The sequence below is a fragment of the Haliaeetus albicilla genome, chromosome 2 (genome assembly GCF_947461875.1).
Source record: "Haliaeetus albicilla chromosome 2, bHalAlb1.1, whole genome shotgun sequence".
NCBI classification, from domain to species: domain Eukaryota; kingdom Metazoa; phylum Chordata; class Aves; order Accipitriformes; family Accipitridae; genus Haliaeetus; species Haliaeetus albicilla.
The window spans coordinates 47,518,917-47,543,577 of NC_091484.1; positions in this window are offsets into that span (position 1 = coordinate 47,518,917).

Consider the following 24,661-nt stretch of genomic DNA (forward strand, 5'->3'; position numbering starts at 1 on the left):
AGTCATCCCTTCCTGAGGGCAAGTCAGGAGGACCTGGTAGAGCTTCTTAACCAAGACACCAGCAGTTAGACACTTGTATGACCAATTGCCACTCCTTCCTTCTCCCCTCCTTCCTTGTTAAAGGGGTAAATTTATGTTTGTTACCTGAGTATACAAGGAGTTATGTCTGCAACTACAAATCTATTTAAAGAAAAATACTGTTTCTGCATATATTGTACGATGTTTGTGACAGTCAAACTACCAGGATCAACAGATACCTTCTTTTCCCAGGATCCCTCCCTGCCACCGAGGCTCACTGGCACACAACGAATCAGATCTATGCTATTATATTTGCTTAGTTTCCAACCTAAGGTGGCTGCATACAAACTGCAAATGGCCACCCACCTGTGCTAACCTCTCAACTGCCCCTGGAAATAAAGTGGGAACATGCTAAAAGTGTGTAAAGGATGATTCTAACCATTTGAAACTACCGCTGATGGAGTTTTAATGTCCAGGAAGTTTCATGGCACACATTAAATTTACTAGTACAGATATAACCTTAGAGGATATTTCCAATGCTTTTGGCCATAAATGTTACAAACGGCCTACAATTATTAGTATGCAGAAGCAGGAAAGTTTTGGTCACAATAGTAAATCACCATGACAATCAGCAAATGTGGGCAGCATATGATCCAACTGCACCAACATATGATCTTGCTGCACCAAGACCTTCTGTGCTGTTATACACAGAACAAATACATAAAGAGCAGATCGTTTTACTTCTGCTTTAAAAACATTACTGAACTATATTTATTAACAGGGCTTTGTTGCTAAATTGGCTTATAATATTAACAAAACCTGTGGTTTGAGAGGGCCTGAAACAAGCTTACAATTATGATGGCTAACTCAGTAGGCTGCAAGTTCTCTTTCTGCTCTCATTAAGAGGAAAGGGTATACACACAGTAAGACTAATGAGTAAAAAAAATGATCTAAATTAGAAGTGACAATGCAGTTGCCATGCCAGAGTTTGATTTCTGTGCCAACAAACCTGAGCTAATTTTAATAAATATAGCTAGTTGTCATGAATTTTAATTTAGCCTTATAAAACCTTTCCATGACTAAGACAAGCTAAAGGTATTGTATTAATGGCAATTGCTTTCCTTCTCTTTTTAATGGGACTTCCTATCAAATCTAGTAGGTATACATAGAGAAGAATATGAAAAAATAGCAAATAGATACACAGATGTCTGAATGCCAAAGGCCAAGGCTAAAACCAATACGAAATCTGTATAATTACACAGAGAGTTTCCAAGAACATAACATGTAATTAATAATAAACAGGAACAAACAAACAAACAAGAACGACCAAACACAGTGATTTTAATACCTACTCATGAAATAGCCTGCTTGAGAACAAAAATGTGGTAGGTATGTGTTAGTTTCACTCAAACTATTTTCATGGACATGATACAAAATGCAGTTGTTCATTGAATCCATAGTTCTCAAAGGCATAGTGAGCTGTACCTGTGTCACGCCTGATGGCTAATTGCCCTACCCATCATTTACAGCCTTCTGTCAGAAGGAGACTACAGCCTCCCAGGGTAACCTGTCCAGGGCTTACTCCTAGAGAGTGTTTCTCAATGAGCAACTGTCACTTTTATAGGTTTTGTAATTTAGACCTGCAACATCTTTTCCCAAACAGAGTGACTACAACTTGCCATCATCCCAACAGTAAATTTTCTTTGGATCGTTTGTGACTGAGACACCTGAGGAAGTGAAGAGAGGAGAGAGGACATTGAGTGTGTTAGGGCAGGAAAGTACCACATTACATAGAGCAAACAGTAACACTGGAGAAAGGGTAACAGGAGCAGGTATCTTTGCTATTGGAAACGCTTGAACACTTTTATTCTACAAACAGCAGTCATGGCATGTTATTTCTTCTCAGCATTACAGGCGAACATGCATGTACTGAAAACTGCCCACAAACCATTTGATATATTGTTTGCTTTATCCTTTCTTTTTTTTCCACGTTTACCCTGTTAAGTGTCCTAACCAGACTGTGTTTACATGTATCCCTAAGCAAGCCACAACTGTTGCTAGCTACATATCATCTTTATAGTCCCATTATCTCCAGTTCTCCGAATTCAGTCTGTCCCACAGAGTAACTTGTAGTATTTAACACTTGCCGGTAACGAGTCCTCTGAAAACCTTCCAATCAATGTGCCCTGCATGCAAGATAAATGTTTAGCTCCTCAGTTATAGTGACTTACCTGTTTTCACAACTAGCTGTGTAGCAACAGCTTCAATGTAGAGCCTCAGGTGCTGTCTAAAAGTAAGGTTTTAACAATCTCAGCTGTGCAGAAGCTGCCACTTAAATGTTTGTATACTATAGACATAGAAAAAACCAGACCAATGTCTAGAGTGTTCTTTTGCAGTTCAGAATGTTCTTTAAATATTTTTCTATTTACACTATCACTGAAGATACTGAATTAGAAGACTATCTGTCCAGTGAAAAAAGCTGTTCTTCTGTTTCTTTTAAAGGAAGTTCCCTTATTTATAATTTGTATTCTGTACTATATAAGTAACTTTGTAATGTCCCTGACAAATAATATATTGAAGTGGAAAAAAAGCTATCATCATGGGCATTCTTTGTAATAAAAGATCTTTTAAAAAAGAAGTGCTTATTTTCAGTGTACGTCTTTAATCTTCTAGAAAACAGTAGATAAAAACAGCTTCAAAATTTCCACAGTGCCAGTTTTTATGACCGTCAGTGCTCTTGGCAATTCTAGTGATCTCACTACAATAGTGTCCAGAATTGTTTCTTCAGTGTTTCACACAAATATTCTTACTGCGTCTCTGTAGCTGCAATAGATTGCATCGCCAAGATACCACAAAGCTTTAGAAATTTATAATTTCCCCTTGTCCTGGTTTCATCTGGGATAGAGTTAACTGTCTTCCTAGTAGCTGGTACAGTGCTATGTTTTGAGTTCAGTATGTGAAGAATGTTGATAACGCTGATGTTTTCAGTTGTTGCTCAGTAGTGTTTAGACTACAGTCAAGGATTTTTCAGCTTCTCATGCCCAGCCAGGGCACCTGACCCAAACTGGCCAACAGTGTATTCCATACCATGGGACGTCCCATCTAGTTTAGGAACTGGGAAGTGGGGGGGCAGGGAATCGCCGCTCGGGGACTGGCTGGGTGTCGGTCGGCGGGTGGTGAGCAATTGCCCTGCGCATCATTTGTACATTTCAATCCTTTTATTACTACAGTTGTCATTTTATTAGTGTTATCATTATTAGTTTCTTCTTTTCTGTTCTATTAAACCGTTCTTATCTCAACCCACGAGTTTTACTTCTTTTCCCGATTTTCTCCCCCATCCCACTGGATGGGGGGGAGTGAGTGAGCGGCTGCGTGGTGCTTAGTTGCTGGCTGGGGTTAAACCACGACACCCCTAAATAGTCAATGGAGCTGCTATCTAGTCTATCTCCCAGAGATTAAAAGTTGCTCATTTCAGAGGTACAAAATATTGCTGGTTTATTTCTGAGGGCGTATATCTGGAGCTAGTTTACAGCTTCTGTCATAAGGAATGCTTACCAAAAGAGATATCCCAGAGGCAGCAAGACTCCAGCAAACATGATTTTTTTTATCCAGGATTTCTCTTAGAAGAATTCCCTGACTCTATACTTGGTAAATTTGGATCTGGGCTCTTTCAGATTACAAAATTAAGGGTGAGTTTTCTCTAGTAATGGGCAGCTTGATAGATGGTCCTTCAAAAGTAGTTGATAATCCTTTCAGGGAACACATGACAATATTTTGAAGTAGAGTGGGATTTGAAAAGAAACCGAACAATAAGCACAGAAATTGGGTGAGGTGGTCTCATCTATGTTAAGAAAAGAACGAACAGCTGCAAGTTGGTCTACCTGAACCTTTCAGATGACCTTCAGGCTTGGCTTAAGGTCTACATAATGGGCCAAGACTGGTGTGATTTATTTTAAACGTGTTTCCAAAGATGGAAGAAATAATTTCTGATCTTGTTGGTACCTCGACCCTAAAAGAATCAGGAGTTGCAGCTGAAGGTACTTCAGTTATTGAAGTTATCTTATTGAATGAAACGCACAACCTAGTAAACACTCCTACTATTCCTACTAAAAATATAAATAGTTATAACAATATGCAGTGAATTGAGTTTATGTTTCATCCAGTTCCCTAATTCCATCAGATCAGAAAATCTGGCAAATAGTTTTGTGCATGTTAAGTAATAAGAGAACACCATGTTGTTCTTGGTGCAATTGTGCATTTGTTATCTGCTAAAAATAATTAAGCATCTCTATACAATCTTGAGACATTTAATAAAAAAGTCTTGTGGCATTTTATTAGTGTCACAGACCTTTTAAAGTCTTACTCTCTAAAAGTGGGATTCATACAGTACGTTCCTAGAAATGCAACCAGAATTGAACAGGAAGATAAAACTGATGAAAAGGAAAGAGAATAAGCACAGCATAGAAGGAAATCTGGAAATATCAGTAAGCCAATATTGATAACTGGCAATGGCTAAGGAGAAACTTGTGACCAAAAAGAAAACATTAAAAAAAAATCTGAAAAAAAGAGACGAAAGAGAAAATCACAGAGTTCCACTAGTAGCTCACAAAACCATGGAAGCTCTTAGTTCCTAATAGTTCATTAAAGAAAGTCACTGTAGGATCTAGTGATCAATAGATTATTACATTAAAAAGACCTGTCTTAGAGGTTTTCATGGCAGTAGTTACAGAGAGCCATAAAAGGAATTCTACAAATTTAACAGTGTATGTATGTCTGAGCTGCAGTATCTGGATCATTGCCAACATCTAGGGTCTACTTAATTTCCAAGGTAGATGTTGCCTTTTACACCCATGTTCTCAAATCAGCCAGTCCAAGAAATGGACAAAGAAAGGCAAAGATATGGGAATAATCTTTAGCTTGTTCCCACAGAGTCTTCTAGCTCCGCAGAGTATCTTGTGAATTTACAATAATTCTTCCTCAGTGAAGCCCTCAGGGGAGGGCATACACAGGGAAACCTCCACCTCCCCCACCACACAGTCCTTCTGCAGTAAACTGAAAAAAGAAAGCCTTTCTAAAAGGAAACCTGAAAACAAATTTACTTTGGGATATGAGTCTTCCTGCAGGAACCTCTCCCGAGCCACAATTGTTTCAGCAGTCCAAGTTCCAGAATGTTATGGCTAGGTAATGTTTGTTCAAGATGTATTGCTACCCTTGTGTAAAATATTTAGGTCATTCCCATAACATTCTTAATATGTCGCAAATATGTATTTCGTGGTCTCCATTGTTTAAGGCCAAAGTTTGAACTAAAGTCATGACAACATTTATAATGGACACAATGAGGCAGTTATTTTGATCAGGGCAGAACCTGGCAATTACCTTGTGTGTGTTTTCCCCTTGTTTTCCTCCCCTTTGTAGCTACACAGATGGAAGAAACACAGCTCAGTGGGGTTTTTTTTTCCCTTCATCTCAAATTTTTCTATTGTAGGCAGAGCAGAATAAAGAAAACTGCCAGTTTAAGATTTTTGGCCTAAAGTGTTACAGTTTCTGATGGTTGGAAATAGATTACCTTAAAATCATGGCTGTGCGTCACTTGAACTGCTTTTATTAGATGAAAATAACATTAAGTACAAGAATTTCAGGTATGTTCATGCCATTCTATTCCTGCTACGGTCATTGATGCTCTGACTTTGCTGAGTTTGTTTCTTTAGCACCTATGTACAGTCTACCCATAAGCAGCTGAATAGTTGCTGCTGTAACATAATTTCACACAGACATGATTAATGACATTAAACTTGATGATGATGCTATAGATAGCTTAGGCTTGTGGTGGCTAGAACGACCTACTGTGATCTTCTCCAAGTTTATTACAACTGCAGTCCATAAGCAGCACAAGCTGCATGATATGTATATATATACATATATGCATCAAACTATCCTACAAAGATTTATATATGCCTAACATACAGTCAGAAAAACAATAATTTCTAACATCAAGGTATATTCAGACTTAGAGCAGAATTTTCTACAAATGAACAAATGATTCTGTTTTAAGCCACAGTGTGTCGCAGGGGAGGGAAAGGAAAGAATATGATAACCTTTTTGCTGTTGAATTACTGTTATTAACACTAGGCATTTAATGGAGTTTCTTGGTATTCGCATGGTGTAAGAACAGCCAATATTGTTAATATTTGATATATTGCGCTCAGTTAATTGAGCCTCTTTCACACTGATAATATATTTGCATGTATCCAAACAGCAGAGATACTACATGTTTTCAGAAATACTTGATAAGAATGACATAACTTACAGAATAAGCTTTGAATAGTACTCCATATTCTAAATCACCTGCGTCTTCTTTATGAAATAAAACATTACTTTTGAGTAGCTAGGTCACTTGCATCTATAAAAAGCACAGAAATCACACTGTTTAGCCTGGTAGTATTTCCCAATCCCTTCAATCTATTTAGCTTAACAGATGTAGAGAGGTACACAGATGGAAACAAATCGGTCCTTTTCAAGCTTGTCATTCAAGAAAATAATCAGGACAGCAAGCTGCTGACATTATTCCTGTCTTCTCTTGTAACTGAAACTATTGCAGTGGTGATATAGGAAGAAAAAGCATATTAATTTCTAGAAAACTATGGCTTCCATGTGGGTTACCTAATACCCAGCCTATCGTATTCCCAGAAATCACTCCAGTTTAAAAGAAGTGGCTCTCCTCACCAACTCTGAGCAGCATGCTGTTTTGCAAGGTCTGTTGAAATTAGTGGTCCATCCAAACTGCAGGTGCTGTTAGTCTCTGAGCCTGGGTGCAGGTGCTGGCTGCATCCTATGGTGGAATGAGGTGAGCTGCAACTGAATCTCATTTTGTCTCTTCCTCTTCCCTTATTTCCTATACTCCATGTTACACTGGAAGAAGAAACACCAATAGGAAGGAAAGTCAGTGCATCAGGGTAGCTGAACTGCAGGATTAATTACAAACTACTCCAGCTCGGTAGTCTAAATGCAATCCAGGAAGAGATAATACTGAATATAAAGTTAACAGAAGCTAACCAATGATGAGTACTTTTGCAATTTCATCATACTTTTCTAAGGAGTGATAGGATTCAGAAAAGAAAAGCCAGTGGTGCTCTTTGGTTTGATGAGCAGCCACCTGTACTGCCAGATGTACAGATCCACAGGCTTTTGTACCTTTCAAGTTGGTATTCTGCAATCCAGTCACTCTGACCAGCAATCCGGTAACAGTCTCAAAAATTCACCATGGCTCACTCAGGAATTTCAGCTGGGATTTGGACCCTACAGGACTTTCCTTGGGGGAACTTGTCACGGCATGTTTGCGCTGACAGAGGGCTTTAGAAACAGAGTAATTTATATTACCTTTTGCAAGGTAAAAAGCCTTTAGGAAAAGTAATAAATAAATAAATCCTCTTTGTGAGCAAATCCCACCACTGAAAAGAAAACAAACAAAAAATCACCTTGTTGTTTTGAACAGATATCAATGGCACATTTCTGATAGTTTCTCCTTTCTTTTCACACTTCCTCCTATTTGAAGGATTCTTGAAATTTTTGGTTTCCCCTGATCTGAGGATTACTGACTTATCCCTGTTGTATTCGTCCCAAGCACTTATGCCAGTATACCCAATGTGGAAGCACTTTTCTCTATAGCTTTGAAGAGGTCTGGGGAGTTGTACCAGCACCATTATTTTACCCTCCTTTCTCACTTTTTTAGCTCTTCCTTTACTGCTTTCTTTTATCTAACTCTTAGCTGTTGAACAGGCAGGCAACAATACAAAGCTAAATGCATTAGTCATTGAAAGTATCTCCCTCACCCTTCATCAGAATCTGTTTTGTTTCTTCTGCAGCTGTACACTGCACAAAGACACATTCATGAAACCACACACAACTTTGGTTATTTTGAAGGCAGGGGGAAAACAAGCAAAATGAAAGCAAAACAAGCAAAAGATCCAGGAAGAGAAATTTCCTCTTTAATTGCTTTCTTACCGAAATTAAACTAAATTCTTCAAGAATGAATGCTTAAGGTGTCTAAATTAAATACATGGAAAGTTATTTTAGATATAATTAAAATAAATACGTCTATTTTTTAAGAGTTCTTATGGCAATGCTTACATGCAGTTTTACCTACTGTGACTCTTACTGTGTTAGTAAACAAATACACAGTCTCAAATTAGAAGAGATCAATAATACTGACTTGGAAACACAGTGGAAAATTACAGGTGTAATGTGTAAGTTGAGAGCTATTCTTATAATGTAGACTCTTCTTTTTTTTTTCCTAGAGACAAAAAAAAAAGTGGGAGAGAATCAGAAAAATGATTGATTTGGGTTGAACTGAAACAACAATAATTCAGACTTCCTAGAAAAATGAACACTTCTTTAACTCCAAGTTTCTTTTCCAAAAGAAACTTCCTTCATTTAGGCATGGGTTCAGGTTACCAACCTTTGGAGTAAACATTTTAAAAAGCACTGCAATCTTTTTTTTTCAATGTCAGTTGAAACAAAGTCAGGATTAGTGCTCAGGTGAGCTCAGAGTGCTCAGTGCTCACTGCAATAAGTGAATCTCATACACATAATAAATAAACTACTTGGATCCAGCTCTACTCAAAATGGATGCAAATTTTCTTTTTTTGCTATAAGTTTATACAGTACCATGCACAATGAATCCAACACAATTCAGGCTCAGGTTTTGAATGGACTCTCAGGCACACTTTCCATGAGTTTCCTATTCCATTTGAAGCTAACAAGCTCAAATAAATAGGCATCAGTTTCTATTCTGCATAACAATTAATAAATAGACTTGAATTATCCTGAGAAGTTGAGTCTTGAAAAGTCAGAATTAAACTGAACATCCTGCCTGAAATTCGAGAAATACGGAATACCTTACATTCCTTAACATACCATATTACAAATACAAATAACACAATTAACACACAATACAGGTAATAACAAAATGAAAACCAAAACTTAGTACCAATATATTGATGCCCAATTGCCAAATTGCTCCCGAAGAGCTATTGTTATTGAGTGGAAAACAATGCAAAGCAGGAGAAGAGTTTTAAGGAATTATTACTCTTAAGTTGTTACACTGCAAGCAAGCATATGGATAATAATAAAAATATTAATTTAAATAACCAAGAAATGAACCTGTTCACTTTCATTCCATATTTTCAGCTTGGAGGGAAACAAAGTCAACCTCCTCTTTCAGTTGCCCCTATAGGACCTCAAGGAATCAGGTGTTTCAAGTTCAATAGAGGCAGTGAGAAGGAGTGGGATTTTAGGGGTTGTTGTAAGCAACTTCAGAGGGCAACCACAATATGAAATCCACATCTATCCTATCAAACACCATAGCAAGCATTTAAAAACTTCTATAGGAGTGAGCTAAGATTAGCAAATCCATATAGCCTTAGTCTTAAGGTGAATTTTTGATGGCTCTGAGATTTCAGCATACATACTGAAAACAGCCCTATTATTAACAGGTGCTTGTTCACCTCAGTTTGTGAAGAACGAAAGACATTATTATTAATATCATGTAAATCGATGTTATATGTATGGTACAACTAGCTAGTTACAAAAAAATTTACAACAATGAAGAGACAGAAAAGTCCTAAAATATAGTGCTGATATGTAATCCTCACAGAATCAGGCTATATGGTAGGAATGGGCCAATGAATATTAATATAAATAAAGAAAGAAATAGATAGTAATAAATAAATAAAGTATCATGACAATAAAATGGAAAGAGTAGCCTGGAAACAGCACACAAACAGTTTCCAAAATCAAGCAGAACTGATCTAAAGCTTGGAGGCAATGAAGTAGAAGAGAGGTTAATCTGATCATGCAGCAATCCTTATGACCCCTTTATGTTGATAGGATCATTCCTCTTAAGAGGAATTAAAACTTACAAAGGAATAAATATGCTAAATTGTGCTGAGATGAAAATGCTTATCAAATTATATTTTTCTGAAAATAGCTGTGCTCTTGTCATGGTTTAACCCCAGCCAGCAGCTAAGCACCATGCAGCCACTCACCCACTTTCCCCCTACCCAGTGAGATGGGGGAGAGAATCGGAAAAAAAAAAACCCCAAACTTGTGGGTTGAGATAAAAACAGTTTAATAGAACAGAAAGGAAGAAACTAATAATAATAATAATAACAATAATAAAAATGCAATAATAATAATAATAAAAGGATTGGAATATACAAGTGATGCACAATGCAATTGCTTACTACCCACCAACTGATGCCCAGTTAGTTCCTGAGCAGTGATTCCCCCCAGGCCAATCGCCCCCAGTTTATATACTAGATGTGACGTCACATAGTATGGAATATTCATTTGGCCAGTTTGGGTCAGCTGCCCTGGCTGTGTCCCCTCCCAACTTCTTGTGCCCCTCCAGCCTTCCTGCTGGCTGGGCATGAGAAGCTGAAAAATCCTTGACTTGGTCTAAACACTACTTAGCAACAACTGAAAATATCAGTGTGTTATCAACATTCTTCTCATACTGAACTCAAAACATAGCACTGTACCAGCTACTAGGAAGAGAATTAACTCTATCCCAGCTGAAATCAGGACAGCTGTGAAGGCTGCCCATGAGACACCACTTGCCATCACTGCATCACTACCTGCTTCTGAAGGCAAGGTGCTGATTTTGAATAACCTGCTTTTGCAGGAATCTATTGATTTGCCCAGTGTGCTGCCTCACTGCTTCAGCAGTCTTCTCTCTTCTTCAGCATTTAGCAGACCATCACAAGGCACCTAGGTTTTCCATTTGCTTAAATTAAAAATAATGCTAATGAAATATCAACCAACTTCCATTCATGACTTGTCTAAGTTTGCCAGACTGAAATGAGTAGGTGCTATTTAATTTTTGTATCACAATTCATACACAGACCTGGACGTTTCAAGAAAATTTAAATTAAGATGCCTATAATTTAACATTTTGAAAGAAATCCAACAAATCCAGAATTTCTGATACAAATTGTGAACACAACATTGTGTGTAGTGTGTATAAACACTGAAATAAGGTTAGAAAGCTCAATCAACTTCCATGCTTTGAATCATCTGAAGTCAAATAACATTTTCACAAGAACAGCAAATGGACCAAATAAAAGGGAAAATAGATTTAAAGAAAATAGTTAAGCAAATTTTTTTCTTTAATTACGATATATTACTGTTAACAATGCTTTTAGCTCATTACAGCTGTGTCTTCCTTTGGACACAACTAATCAAATTGCCTCAGCATAATTTAATTCTTTTGGGCGTAATAAGCTTAATGCTTTATATAGCAGTGCTAAACCTAACAACTGTACTGAGTCCTGTACACACAAAGAGTAATTTGTATAAACCATCATGTGCAAATACCCCAGTTTAGACAAAGCTGTAAACTACTTCAGGCAAGATTTCAAAGGTGTCAGTACATGGCATGACATAAAACTATTTGTGCAAGAGAATTTTCCAGGCACTAAAAATATATTTACAAAGCTTGGATGCACTTTTTTTTTCCCTTTTGCAAGACCCCACAGCATAGCACAGTATGCACTGCTCTCTACACCCACTAAATGCTCAGATGCAGTTTCAGGAATATTTTAATTAAAATAAGTTATCAATGACTTGAAAATAAAAACCCTCAAACAGTTCCTTACTCTCTTCCCACCTGTGAAAATTTCTCAGTAATAATGCTTTCTGGAAGGGAGATGGGGGAAGGAAGACAAATCATGGATGCTTTTTATCATAATGCTGAAGGCTCTATCTATAGCTGGTATGCAGTATGTAAAAAGATGAAGTATCGGTAGTTCGGTTTCAACCTTTTGTGGTTTGGTTTCAACCTTCAGTCTTTTTTGTTAAACCCAAGGTGATTTCTGAGTATATTGACAAATCTCCTGTGAAAAAGCAGCCAGCTTTTTATTTAAAAGATAGAAAGATCTTATATGTATAAATGTGTTTTTAAAACCTTGTTTAACCATAAGGATAAGTATTTGCATTGATATCATACGGTTAAATTAACCATTTCTTTTGTAGTATAGCTACTATTATTAAGATACATGCACAACACCTTTTGAATCTGGATTTCTTTTCCTGAAAGGTTTTCTTAAATTTCCTTAAATTGAGAGTCCCATCTCCTCTCCTGCTATAAAAGATCAGTTCCAGTAGGACTATTTCAAATATCAGTAACAAAATTAGCTGCCTATGCTAGGTAGCCATGGTACTTTGGATTATCGGAGATGAGGGCATATTTTTTATTCCAGTGCACCTTCTGCAGGATTTGTTTTCTTTTTTTTTTTCTTTTCTTTTCTTCTTTTTTTTTCTTAAAAAAAAAAAAAGCTGCTTTCTTTGTTTTATACAATAGAAAATACCAGAGCTGTGAACAGACCTGAACATTTCAGGATTTTGTGTCATGATGTAATTGTATAGGTTTTTTGTGTGCCTGTGAATTATTCTGCAGAAAAGCGAAACCCATTTCTATGGTTTTCATGGTTATGCAACTTGCTGAACTGACATTTGAAAAATACATTTGACTCATACTGCCTCCTATTTTGGGGAGAACTTCTGGAGACTCACGGTTCACAAGAGAAGAAACCTATGCAGACCTTTTGAGTTGACTAGGTGGTGTGACCAAGTTCAACCACTTCCTATCTCCAAACAAGACACCAGTTGTCTCTCCTTTTAGTGCCTTTATAGTGACTGGACAATAAATCTAATTTACAGAGGAAATATTGAGCTTAAAGGTTGTTCCAGACAGAGCAGCAGAGAGATTGATCCCTCTTTGCATTAGATAGTTGGGAAGATATCGAATGAAGGCATGAACAAGGATATAGTCCTAAGGCCAACGTGAGGGTGTAAGGGTGTTGTCATGCGTAAGGGTGTCAGCTCTCTTGAGGATTAAAGTCAAAGCAAAGGCTTCCAAAATTCTGGGGAATTACCTCTTCTTCAAAGGGAAAATTTTGCCTGTCCCACTTTAGTATCCATCATAACACTTCTGTATTTCATCTAAAGAGACTGTAATGTCAGACAATGCTGCTAATTGTTGTAAGACTTCTGTTTTAACTGCTTTACTTAGCAAGGGAGAGTGGAAAAAGAAAAACAAAGAGTGTGACTACAACTAGTCATTCCTTCATTCAACTCGATACATTTGCTCATTTTATTATTTTTACCAAAACAAGGGAAACCAAGCAAAGATATATTTAAAAAAAAAAAAAAAAGAGGAAGAATAGTGAGGTAAAGTGTTTCCTGGACTTTGTCAGACTTCTTTATTCTCAGAATTTCTTTGTCTTTTTTTCACACAGAATCCACAAAGAAACACACTGGCAGTGCTGACAAGTGCACTCAGTTCAGGTTTACTTCCCCTTTCCCTTTAACATAATAAAAATGGTAACAACAATAACAAAGATGTTCCAGTCAACTAGCTTCACAAGAAATTCAGCAAACATCTGTGGCTGCTGTGTACAAAATAAAACAGTGAACAATACACTTTTATATTATAGTCTTTTCCTAACTTTGATAAAATTTCTACTGTAGCTTAGGTGGATCAAGAAGGCCTTTTTCTTTTGTGCAGCAATATGAAACAGCTATTTAGAAAGATGGGAAAAGATGGAAGACTGAGATCTAAACCTACTATTCAAACACTCTGAGGATCTGTGCACATTCAAATCCAGATATGAAAATCCCTGTATGTCTACGTACCCTAACCTAAACACTTGCACCAAAGAAGCTGGTATGCAAAACAAAACCTGATGGCTAAGGCGTATCTGTATTTAATCATCATTATTACAGTTTTGAGAATCTAAAATGTTGATCTTTTTGCTTTGCAGGAGACCTTTCTAAAGGTCTGAGTGAGGACAACACTTCCACTCAGGAATACTGATCATATCCACATTTACCTTTGGGAAAAAAGAATAATAATAAAAAAAACCCCCAACAGCCACATTTGGACCTATACTTTCCTAAAAGGGGATGGATTTCAGAAGACTCAAGAGTTTCTCCAGCAGATACAATGTCTCGATTAGTGTGTCATTTAACTTGTCTGTCATGCCAGGGAATGTGTAAAACAGGCAACATTATTTCCTTAACCACCATGCAAGAGCATTCCGTCTTTTGATAAGAAACAATACAAAGAGGAAGCTGAATTCTCTTTCTCCTCATCTGTGTCCAGAACAACTGGATGTTGTTAATCTTGCAGGGCTGGCAGTGAGAAGACTGGACATCTGTAACCATCCCGTTAGCACTGAGGAAGCTAGGCCCTAAAGCAGAATAGCCAGCATAGAAACTAAAGGAATTTTATTTGATGTAGTAGTTAGAAACAGGAAGGGCTGATTATAGATTAGAGAAACCAACTCTATGCTAGTATAGTCATCAGACAGAGGTTGTAGCAGATAAAAAAAAAAAAGGTATCTGAGATACTCTAAAATATATTTAATACAGGAAGAGTATCTCCTGTAAAATGAACTGAAATGCAGAAAGGAAAATGAACAATGGTTGTTTTGACAACCTGTACTTTGATCCTTATTTTAGGGATTATTCAATGATTTACCCAGCACAGGTGTGTATGTAAATCACCTGTGGGGTTTCTGTGTGTGATTTTCATTGTGTAAATATTGTCAAATACGATATCCTGGCCTTTATTTTGTGCTTCTGTGGTGTTCCTGTGACTGGAACAGTGGGAGGGATGACCGACTCCCTAGAGTCTTGCTGTAATCATTACTTCTCCAGAGAAAGCAGGTCCCTGCAGATCAGAAGTGTTCACTCCACTCATGTGCTTTCCCACAAAATCCTTCAGATGGGAGGCTTAAAGTAAGCCCTTAAAGGGATCAGATTGTGCTCCTGGGGAGTAGTTGCTTTTATGTTCTCTTCTTTCTCTGAGAAACGGATCAGCAAAACATCTGCTCTAGGGTACAAGGTAGTTAGAAAAAGAGGCTTTTGATAGGCCTAAAGAAGAATGAGGGAGAAGGCGAATCCTAGAAAATGGATAAGCAGTATTAACCTGCTGCTTGAATGTAGTTTTGTAAACTACCGAAGATATTTCTGTCATATCTACCATTATTACATACAAAAATATAACAAAATGTAGCTTACTGTAAAGGAAGAAAGTAAAAATTCTAGGATTTACCGTAGTCTGAGAAACCTTAAATCTTCCTTCTTATGTAATTCTTGAGAGGTCAGAATAAACATAGAGTGCTATGGAATTAGCTAGCACGGGATCATGTAATTGAAGACAGTATTGTAATAGGTATATACAAGTGCAGCATAAGACTACTGGTATCTTTTCCTGCACTATAAAGCTTGTCTTCTAGACTCAATAGTGTATAGCATTTTACACTAAGCAGTCCTATCTTCATACATTTCAGTTCTATAACACATAAAACTTGGGATAGCCCTCAAACTGTCAGCTATAAGACACCTCAGCTACGGAGCACCTTTGCAACTGTGATGTAGTTTTATGCATGTTTTCATCTTCTGAGAAAAAATGCCAAGAAGCATAATAGGGTAGGCAAGCAAAATTAATTCCCATGGAATATACCTATATTGTCACATATGTTTAAATAATGTCTGGGAAAAAATGCTAAAAGAATGTTACTTAGGATGTAGAAGCAGCTGTTGAAATGTAGCTCTCAAAGATTATGAAAGTGACACTTCAGTTCTGCAGCAAGTTCTGGGTTCCACAATTACCTACTGCTACTGAGTTTTGGTTTCTCACCCTTAGAAGTTCCAGGAAAAATACATGAGGAAGAGAATATATCGAGATTTTTTTCAAAAGTTTTGTGACAGTAGTCACTGATGTCTGGGACTGTTTCCAGTAACAACTGCCCTGAGGAAACAGCACAATCAGCAGCTATGAAGTCCAAAAATTAGAAATTAGGTTGGCATAGAAATCAGTAATTTTGAGGAAAGGAGCCAAGTGAAGAGCATTTTATGCATCTGTCATCTGGAGAATAACTGCTCTGTATGGCACAGAATGATACTGTGGGCAAAGATTTGAAACAAACTGGAAACAAGTGGCTTAAAACCAAGCCTTCTGGGGGCTGAGAAAGATTCTGTGTTGATAACAACGTAGAAAAGCTAAAAAATGAGGCTCCTGGGAAAAGGGTGAACCACAAAAGAGGCATTGCTAGTGATATGAACGGAACCTAGCATCATTTTCCAAAGCCTTAGTGTGCAGATAAGCTAAAACCACATCTTAGTAAAGACAACAACTGACATTATTAATATATTATTATTACAAGTAGGAAAAAAAGAGTTATTTTTAATTTGCTAGAAGTATGAATGTTAACCTGTCAGTTCTTAAAATGAGCCAGTTTCAGTGTGAGTAGAAAACATGGAACTGGGATCTACAATATTAAAGTGACTCTGAATAATGATTTAATGTAGGGCTTTGTCTAGTTATATGAAAGAAGGCTGTGAATAAACTAATCTTCTTTAAGCCCTAATGGGATTAAGGCAGCAACATGATGCAATTTGATTAATCTTTCCAATAAGAAGTTGAATGCATTTGGTTTTCACTGCCATAAAAGAATCACTCTTTTCTAAGTGTTTTTTAGGTTGATAAGGTATCCGATATAACATGATGTGGATCAGCTTAAAGGCAGTTGTGTTTGATTATTTTCCTCTCTTCATTTATTATGTTCCTACTGTTATTTTAAATAAATAAAAGGATCTCTGCAATGCAGAGGAGAACAGATTCAAAAACTGTAATTAACAAACGGTAAACATGGGCGACTCTAAACGTATACAAATACAAAGGAATTCTTGAGACAAATCTGAGCATGATGAGTAAATTATTCTAAGAACCATTACTTGAGTATCATCAGCAATGCCAGACTGCAAGGAACAAATTGTAAATTGAAAACATGACCTTATATTTTCCCTAATTGCAGGCACTGAAAAAGTACAGAGCCTGACCTGCTTTTAGCTGTGAGCTCCTAAATCTCTGTTAAGAGAACCTTTGACCTGGGGCACCAGACTAGGTCCGCGATTCCCTTTTGTAAATCCTGTAGCCACATTGGTTTTGGGTTTCTTCCCCGGCACACTGCACAGGGTGATGCACATGTAACTGTGGCCTGCCAAATGAGTCTGCAAGGCTCCTTTGGCCTTTAGCAAGAGCAAGTTCTCTGCCCTCTTGCCTTCCAGTTCTTTCATCAGCTTAGCCTCTGATTTTAGCGTTAGCCTTTTAACCTAATGATCACTCATGTTTTCTTTGTCTGGTCAGCTTCTCATGGAAAGGTCTCCTACATTCATCAGCAGGCACTGAACATTAGCACATTAACATTTTCCTGCATGTTTGTACTGAATAGGTGTTTATGTTCATCTCAGAATTCCACCCATCTGACAAAAAGAGAAGGTGGTATTTCTATTTTGTCAGACTAAAAGTCGGTGGCTTCATGTATACAAGAAACATAAAGATCAAAACAAAAGGCAAGTGTGGGGAGACAGTCTTCTTCAGCCATTCTCCAAATCCACAGCTTCTGTACAGGATGAAGGGCCTCCAAGCTACCTTTGAAATGTAAACATTTACTAGTGGCAAAGAAAGAATGAATTTTGCCTTGGGACATTGCAGTGTAAGAGCCAGGTCAAAGGATTCCGAGAGCAGAGCTTTTTGCTGCTTTCAAGTTGTCAGATTTAGCTTGCACCAGAAGCCACTGTGGTCCCCAGTGAAAGTCAAGAGGCTCTTTACACCTCACAGAGAGAAGAAACTACCCTTAGTCGCTGTCTGTGAGATGTTTCGGGCAGCCAGAATCCTCCCTAGTCCAGACACCTGGTTTACCTCCCCCAGCGCCGGGGGAAGCTCCCTCTGCTGGGGACTTCACCGGCGTCCCGAGGGAGAGCTTCAGACCTCGCTTCCCAAGCCGGAGAGAAGCCGGACTCAGTACCGAGGAAAGTCTTCCCTTGTCTCTTGACAGAGCCAGGGATCAGGAATAGCTCCCAGTACTCCTAGTGTAGCCAGACTTGGCAAGAAAGAGCAGCGTTTGTCTCTAAAATTGCCTTCTTTAAAGCTATGTTTAAAAAAGCGTGCGCTGTCAGTGAGCAGAGGGAGGGGGCAGAGTGGTTATTATTGTTAATTTAAAATTTATACTTGAGTGGATATACAGCGAGCAGAAAACACTAGTCTTTCAAGGCAGATTTGCATTCAGTGCTGCCATGTTGACACTGAGGTCTGCTATACTGCAGCAAAGCATTTTTGTTTTGGTGTTGGCATTTCAATTTGCCATTCTTGGTAGGCTCTAAAAGGGCGGCTGACACCCCCCCCCCCCTTTCCTTTTTATACAACCCCTGCCATTGCACAGTGTGTATTCGCCTGGATATATTTCAGACCAAAGCAGCCTAGTAATGCTTTAAGGTTTACTCTCCTGATACGTTCATCCATCTAATTTAGATAGGGGTTGTAGCTTTACCATTTTTGGCGGTTAAATACTCAGGCATATCAGCTCGGAAGTGAAAATTTCTGCCATTTCTTGACATTTATACCACAGAGATGTTAAACCACTTGAGAGACAAGATGTTGCTATATTTGTTAATCAGATAAAATGACAGAAATCCAACCATGACTGAAAAATCATGTTTTCGTTCTAATACCAAGTTCTCACTGATACAGCCAAATAGAGAAACACAGATCTGAAACTACACCTGTTGCTTCCGCAGCTGACAAAATCTTCAGTGCAATTTCTCCTCCCACTATATCTTTCTGTATTCCTGTAGCTTTTTAAATCCATAGACTCACACACCCACATAGAGCAACTAAATGAATCATTTTCCTCCACGACTTCCCCCAAGTCTACCAAAAAAAAACCCCAGACTGTTAGCAGTCATGTGGATAAAAATGAGAGACAGTCAAGGAACACGACTTCTCAAAATGTCACCAATGCCATAAGTTCCATAAGGGGCTTTGAATGAGGTCACAATTGCATATAGAGACAGCGTATGTTCTGCTGATCAGACTGTCAGTTCCCTATCCAAGGGAGGCTCCCTCTTAAGAGCATCTGATCACTTCCAAGCAAGAGCAATCCCATTGAGGTAACAGGCATATATGTTTGTAAAGTTTAGCTCAGCTTATTAAAATGTCAGAGAACAGGGGAACACCCACTTCACTCCATAACTGCTTTCTTCAAGCATCTCAAGTGAAAAGTGTTCTTTTAGTGCTGGCTGATATCAAGAAAACATATATGACACTCCTACAAACTGTGTGAAAGTGAGCTTCATTTCAAACGGTGAAAAAGAAAGAAATCAAAAGAAAAATAGTTAGGGAAAATCCCTAAAAATGGCACAACACCATTGGGTAAAGTTGTAACCAATGATGAAATAATCTTTCTTAGGTTCATAGCTGACTATATCAATCTTTGAATACCATGCTGCTTAACAAACATAATACATATTTCTGCTTTTCAGTAGTAGGAAGCAGCCAAAGAAAAAAATCAGTCTAGGAGGAGATAAGACATCTGTTACATTAACTACTTAGCTGTGGGAATACATTTTCACATGTTTTAAAGAATCAGCTAGGACATATAAGCACATATTTTATTTCCCATACTCTCTAAAATCTGGAATGCATTTTGCAGTTTAATTTTAAAAATTAAGAAATGAAGTTGAGCTTTCCTGTGGACAAGTGAGCATACTATGTGTTACCCCTATGCATAACATTGATTTTAAAAACTTATTCAAATGTGAGTAAAGGGCTATTTTCAGCCACTCTATTTTTCTGTCCTTTCTTGTGAAAGAAGTGTGACTTCTTCTTGTGTTGCAAAACTTTATCATGATGTTGGGGAAAAAATTCTTTTCAATTGTATTTCATATGGTATATGGAACAGGGAGAACGTGTGTCTGAGTTTTTTGGGGGCAAGTTGTGAAGAGGATCTGTGAAATTTTTGTTAAATGTGTGAGGCTGAAGAAATAGGAAAAAGAGAAGGCTAAGTATGAAATTATGTATGTACATTGACTGGGTGAGTACTTAGTTGTCTAGAGTGAAGGCTTTTGCAAACGTTGTGGCATTATCCCTCTGTTTCTGACAATTGCAGTGGAGTTGCTTGGGATTCCTAACAAAGCAGATGAAATGCTAGCCTTAGTGACTACTGGGGATTACTTATACACAGGGAAATTTGTAACTGTGCTAAGAGCTAGCACACTATTTTCTTCTGAGAATTCACTCAGGCTAGATCACGTGAAGTTGAAGGGGGCCACTTAAATACAAGGATGAATTTCACAGAGATCTGCCTTTGTATGGTTTAGGCTTAGAAAATGCATAGACACAGCAGAAAGGTCAATTTATACAGTACTGACTGTTAGTGACTGGGACTACCACAATCTCCTGTAAGTAGCTCGTCTTGTTATTGTCTTTGGTCAAGGCTGCAGACAGATATTTTACCCTTAGAGATGTTTAGGAAATAGTTAAGCATCTGCCAGCTGGTTTTCTAATGAAGCATTTGTGGCAGGAAGATAATGGTCTTTAAATACAAATTTTTGCTTTGCCCCTGTCTTTCTTTTCACTTTCACTATGCAAGAAGCACATTTCTTTGTCATTATATGCCTTTTGATGAAATAAGTAAACTAAATAGCTTAATAGCTATTTAACAGCTTAAATAGCTACGGCCAATAAAGGCATATGATACCAGAAAACTCTGATAGATTTTTCTAGACTATAACCACTTCAGAAAAACAAACCTCTCCCTTCCTTCATTACAGTCTGCATACCTGGTGCTTTCCTTAATGCAGTTAAACATATAATCAAAACCACAACACTCAGGTTTCATCAGAACAAATTATAATCTTAAAGCAGTTTTTTATGCTTTCTACCCTCCCATGCAATAGCCAGGCAATCTATTTATATCTGTGCCATTAAAATAAAGTATCAATAATTTAGAGGAAGCAATGTACGTCCCCAAAGACAGTATGTGTATGTAGAAGAAATCTACTGGTAAGGAGTATTATAGTTATGCTGGCATTCTATAATGAGTTTCTAGTTTTCTCTTTGCCAGAGGAACAACCTTCTTCAGCACCACTGCAGTCAGGATTTCTAGCAGGATGAGTGCACTCCAGCAGTACCTCTTCACCATGGTGAAAGCTGGAGGCTCATCTTTCTCTGTAAAACAGGTGTTACACAGAAAGCAGCGGTACAAGCTCCTACATGGTGCTTGCACTTTTTGTGGGTGAACAGGTAGCTCATTCTTCCCTGTTTGTCCACATTTCCCTGTTGACATGACCGCTAAAAAAAACATTGGATGGGTAGTTTTATCTGTGGGTCTGTCAGTGATGTACTGCACTGAAAATAGGAGTGAAATATAACCTGTTTCTTATGTGATAGCAATTGTTAGGCAAAATTGTTCTGGCAATTCAAAATTAGTACTGAATTAGAGAATAAAAACATTTTGGAGGTATTTCTGTTTCTTTCTAAAGTCTGGCAAAGCCCTTAACTGAGAAAGCAATAGAAGCTGTTTGAGCAGCTGATGCTATCAAATGCTGTGACACACACAAAAAAGCCACAAGTTTTGTCTTTTTAAAATTCTTCCTCACACAACTGCTAAAAATGCTAGACAACAGCATATTAATGATTTCATTACCTATGTTTGCACTAAATACAAACATTTTGAAGTAGCTGAAGATATGCAAATATACGCTGATCCAATTAAGGCAGCCTGAATTTCAAAATCCTCACTAGTTGCCTGTCCCTCACGAAGTATTAGGTTTTTTTACGGACATGGTTTAGTGGTGGACTTGGCAGTGTTACGTTTACAGTTGGACTTGATGATTTTAAAGGTCTTTTCCAACCTAAAAGATTCTATGAAAATTCTCACACCAAAACTTTGTGGAATTCTGGTTCCCTTCCATGTTACAATACACAATGACAACATTGTCTCAGCCACAGAGGGAGTCCAGGAAGCCCATCTATATCCACCACTCTGTAGTGTGAACAGTAATACCATTTCTCCAGAGAGACAGTGATGAACTGTGGTACTAATTCTACTGACTTCAAAGGAAACGTTTCATTTTTATGTATGTACAGAGCAAGGAAGAGCTTTCTGTCTCTCTCCAGGTGGCATGGGTACACTTCTAGGCAATCTGCAAGTGGTGCAGGCCCAGACTGGTTTGAGATTGGAAATATGAGGTGGGGCTCCAATTTGGTGAGAAAGAGGTTGCATTTCTTATCTAAGAGAATTGCCCAAGCCATCAAGTATTGAGGAGGAGAAGGTGGCTACTTGGTAGACATCATGGAGTACATAACAGAAAGGTTGGGGATCTCCTACTCCTTCTGGGAGCTGTCCTCTGTTGCTAAAGGGGGTAGAGAAACACAAGAATGCAAAAGTGTGGATTTCTGGTCTAGACGTATGAGCAAGACGTATTTGAAAGACTGGGAGATACCACCAGCGATAGATAGCTCCTGTAAATGAGTATTCATGTTGTAACATGTTAGACAGTTCCCATTACAGCCCAATAAACTGCACCTGAATAAGAAAAACTCTCTGCTCTTAAGACTTAAAGCTGGATTTCCAGTTGTACAAGTGTTTCTTGGTATTATAAGAAGCCTTTGCTCTATGTAATAGAAATGATTATATTTTATGGAATAATAATTTTGATAATATCATTTTAAGTAATAGAAATAGTCTGTCCTGCAACAACAGTAATGTATACATCTACAACCTGGAAATTATGCAAATCATACACGTGCAAATATTACATGAAACATTTCTTTCTAAATAGGAAAAATTTTTGATCATACAGTTAGTGGGTGATGTGCTGACTTGACTGTAACTGTGTGAATAGTGTTGTCACATGTCTTGTGATGAGCCTATTCTTACTGGAGGAAGTTATAAAGAATACATATTTCATCCACAAACTATCTACATTTCAGCAGATGTTTTCTCACAGCAGAAATTTTGGAAACAAAAGCCAGTCTTTTTAACCACAAGATATGAATCACACTGCAGTAGCATAGAAACCAGGGTTTTAATATGATGCACATTCAGAAATAACAAATAAAGAACAAAGATAGCAGTCTATCATGATAACTAATTCTGAAGAATTTCTGCAGGAAATCTTGTTTGCTCTATGAACAAATTAAACCTTACAGTTTACTTATGAATGAGACTGATTAAATTCTTCTGTCTCTGAGTAAAAGGGGTTTGAACCATTAATTATTCTTTTTTGACAGGTAGTTCTAGTTTATATTTAGTCTCATATTCTAAATTATGTCTCACTGAGTTTTATGGAAGTGAGATGCTACTTGCACTTAAATTTTAAAATTGAATACTTTGGAATATATAGCATTTAAAAATAAAGTTCATTTCCATTTCGTGAAACCTTCCATCACTTTTTGCCATACCGTTTTCTAGATTCTTATTCTATTCTTCTTGCAGCACTACAGTTTCATCATTCCAGGACTGGGAAGTCACAACCAGCTTCTATTCTGACCATCTGGTACCCTTGGATTCAAAAATAATAAAAAATCTGAGTTTCTGGGCATCTTTTCTTTTAAATAAGGTTCGTTACATCCAAGTTGCTAATTCTGCAAATGGATGTAGCCTTGCAGGGAGGGCTCTAGCCCAGGCCAGCTGTATCTGCTCTGCAACACAACACAGATAGATAGTGAAGGCAGCACCAGCATCAGTGCAGTATGGTGTGCTGGAGAGATGCTGGATCTGCCAGTGCTGTGCTGTGACATGTTGCTTTGCTGGAGTGCCTAGAGCTGGCTCCAGTAGAGTACTGTGCTGGGTGTGCTGCACCTCACTCCAATATTTCTCCCCTTCCTTTTGTACTTGCATTTTGTTTAACACTTCCCTTTCTTCCCCTTCACTGATATGCTCATCCTGCTGTCCTTCTCCAACACAAAGTACTCTTTCTCAGTACTAGTAGTAGTTACTCAGTAATAGCTTTTTAAAATTTCATCATACAGTCTGTGTTGTAACTGTGGTATAGATGGGTGAGGAAAGAGAGGAGAGAGTCGTAGCACTCCAGGGAGAAGGTGCACACCCAGTAGCTACACAAGTTTGGCATGCCTTGCCTTCATGAAGGAGTTGTAAACCTGATCCACTTGTGGGTTATCATTTTACCTCCCATGGGCTACTAAAGTCTAACACATATCTGAACGTCCTACAGACATCAGTTTAAGGTTAGAAAAGACAGATCAGCATGTTGCAGAAAGTAAATGCATAGAAGTAAAAAAATCCAAGTGTTGACAAATGTATGGTTTTTGTTAGAAATCAGCAGAGGTGCATGCAAATAAAATTCATCCACCCTATCAGAATTATTAGAAAAAGCTCTGTTCTGGATCTATAGTTTGGTCTCATCACAAGTTTTGAGATTGTGGCCTGTGGAATAGAGGGTGGTTTGGCAGAACAAAGAATCTGTTTACTCCCCTTTTCCCAGCTCTTGTTAAGCAAATCTGAATTATCCTGCATTTAACAATTAGGAATGACATAATAAGCATGTATGTATTTAACAAAATCCTAATTAAAAATAAAAACATGAAGTTAATACTTACATCCTTTATTGTTCTTACATACTGCAGGGCAGAAATCAAGCAAAGAAATAAAACTGAATGCAACAGACCTCTGCCTTCAGCTAAAATTGGGATTATTAATGCATGCAGACAGGTCAAATACTGTTTGTGGTTTCACATCAGTTTCTTCTGTTTTACTTCCATATTTTTGAGAGT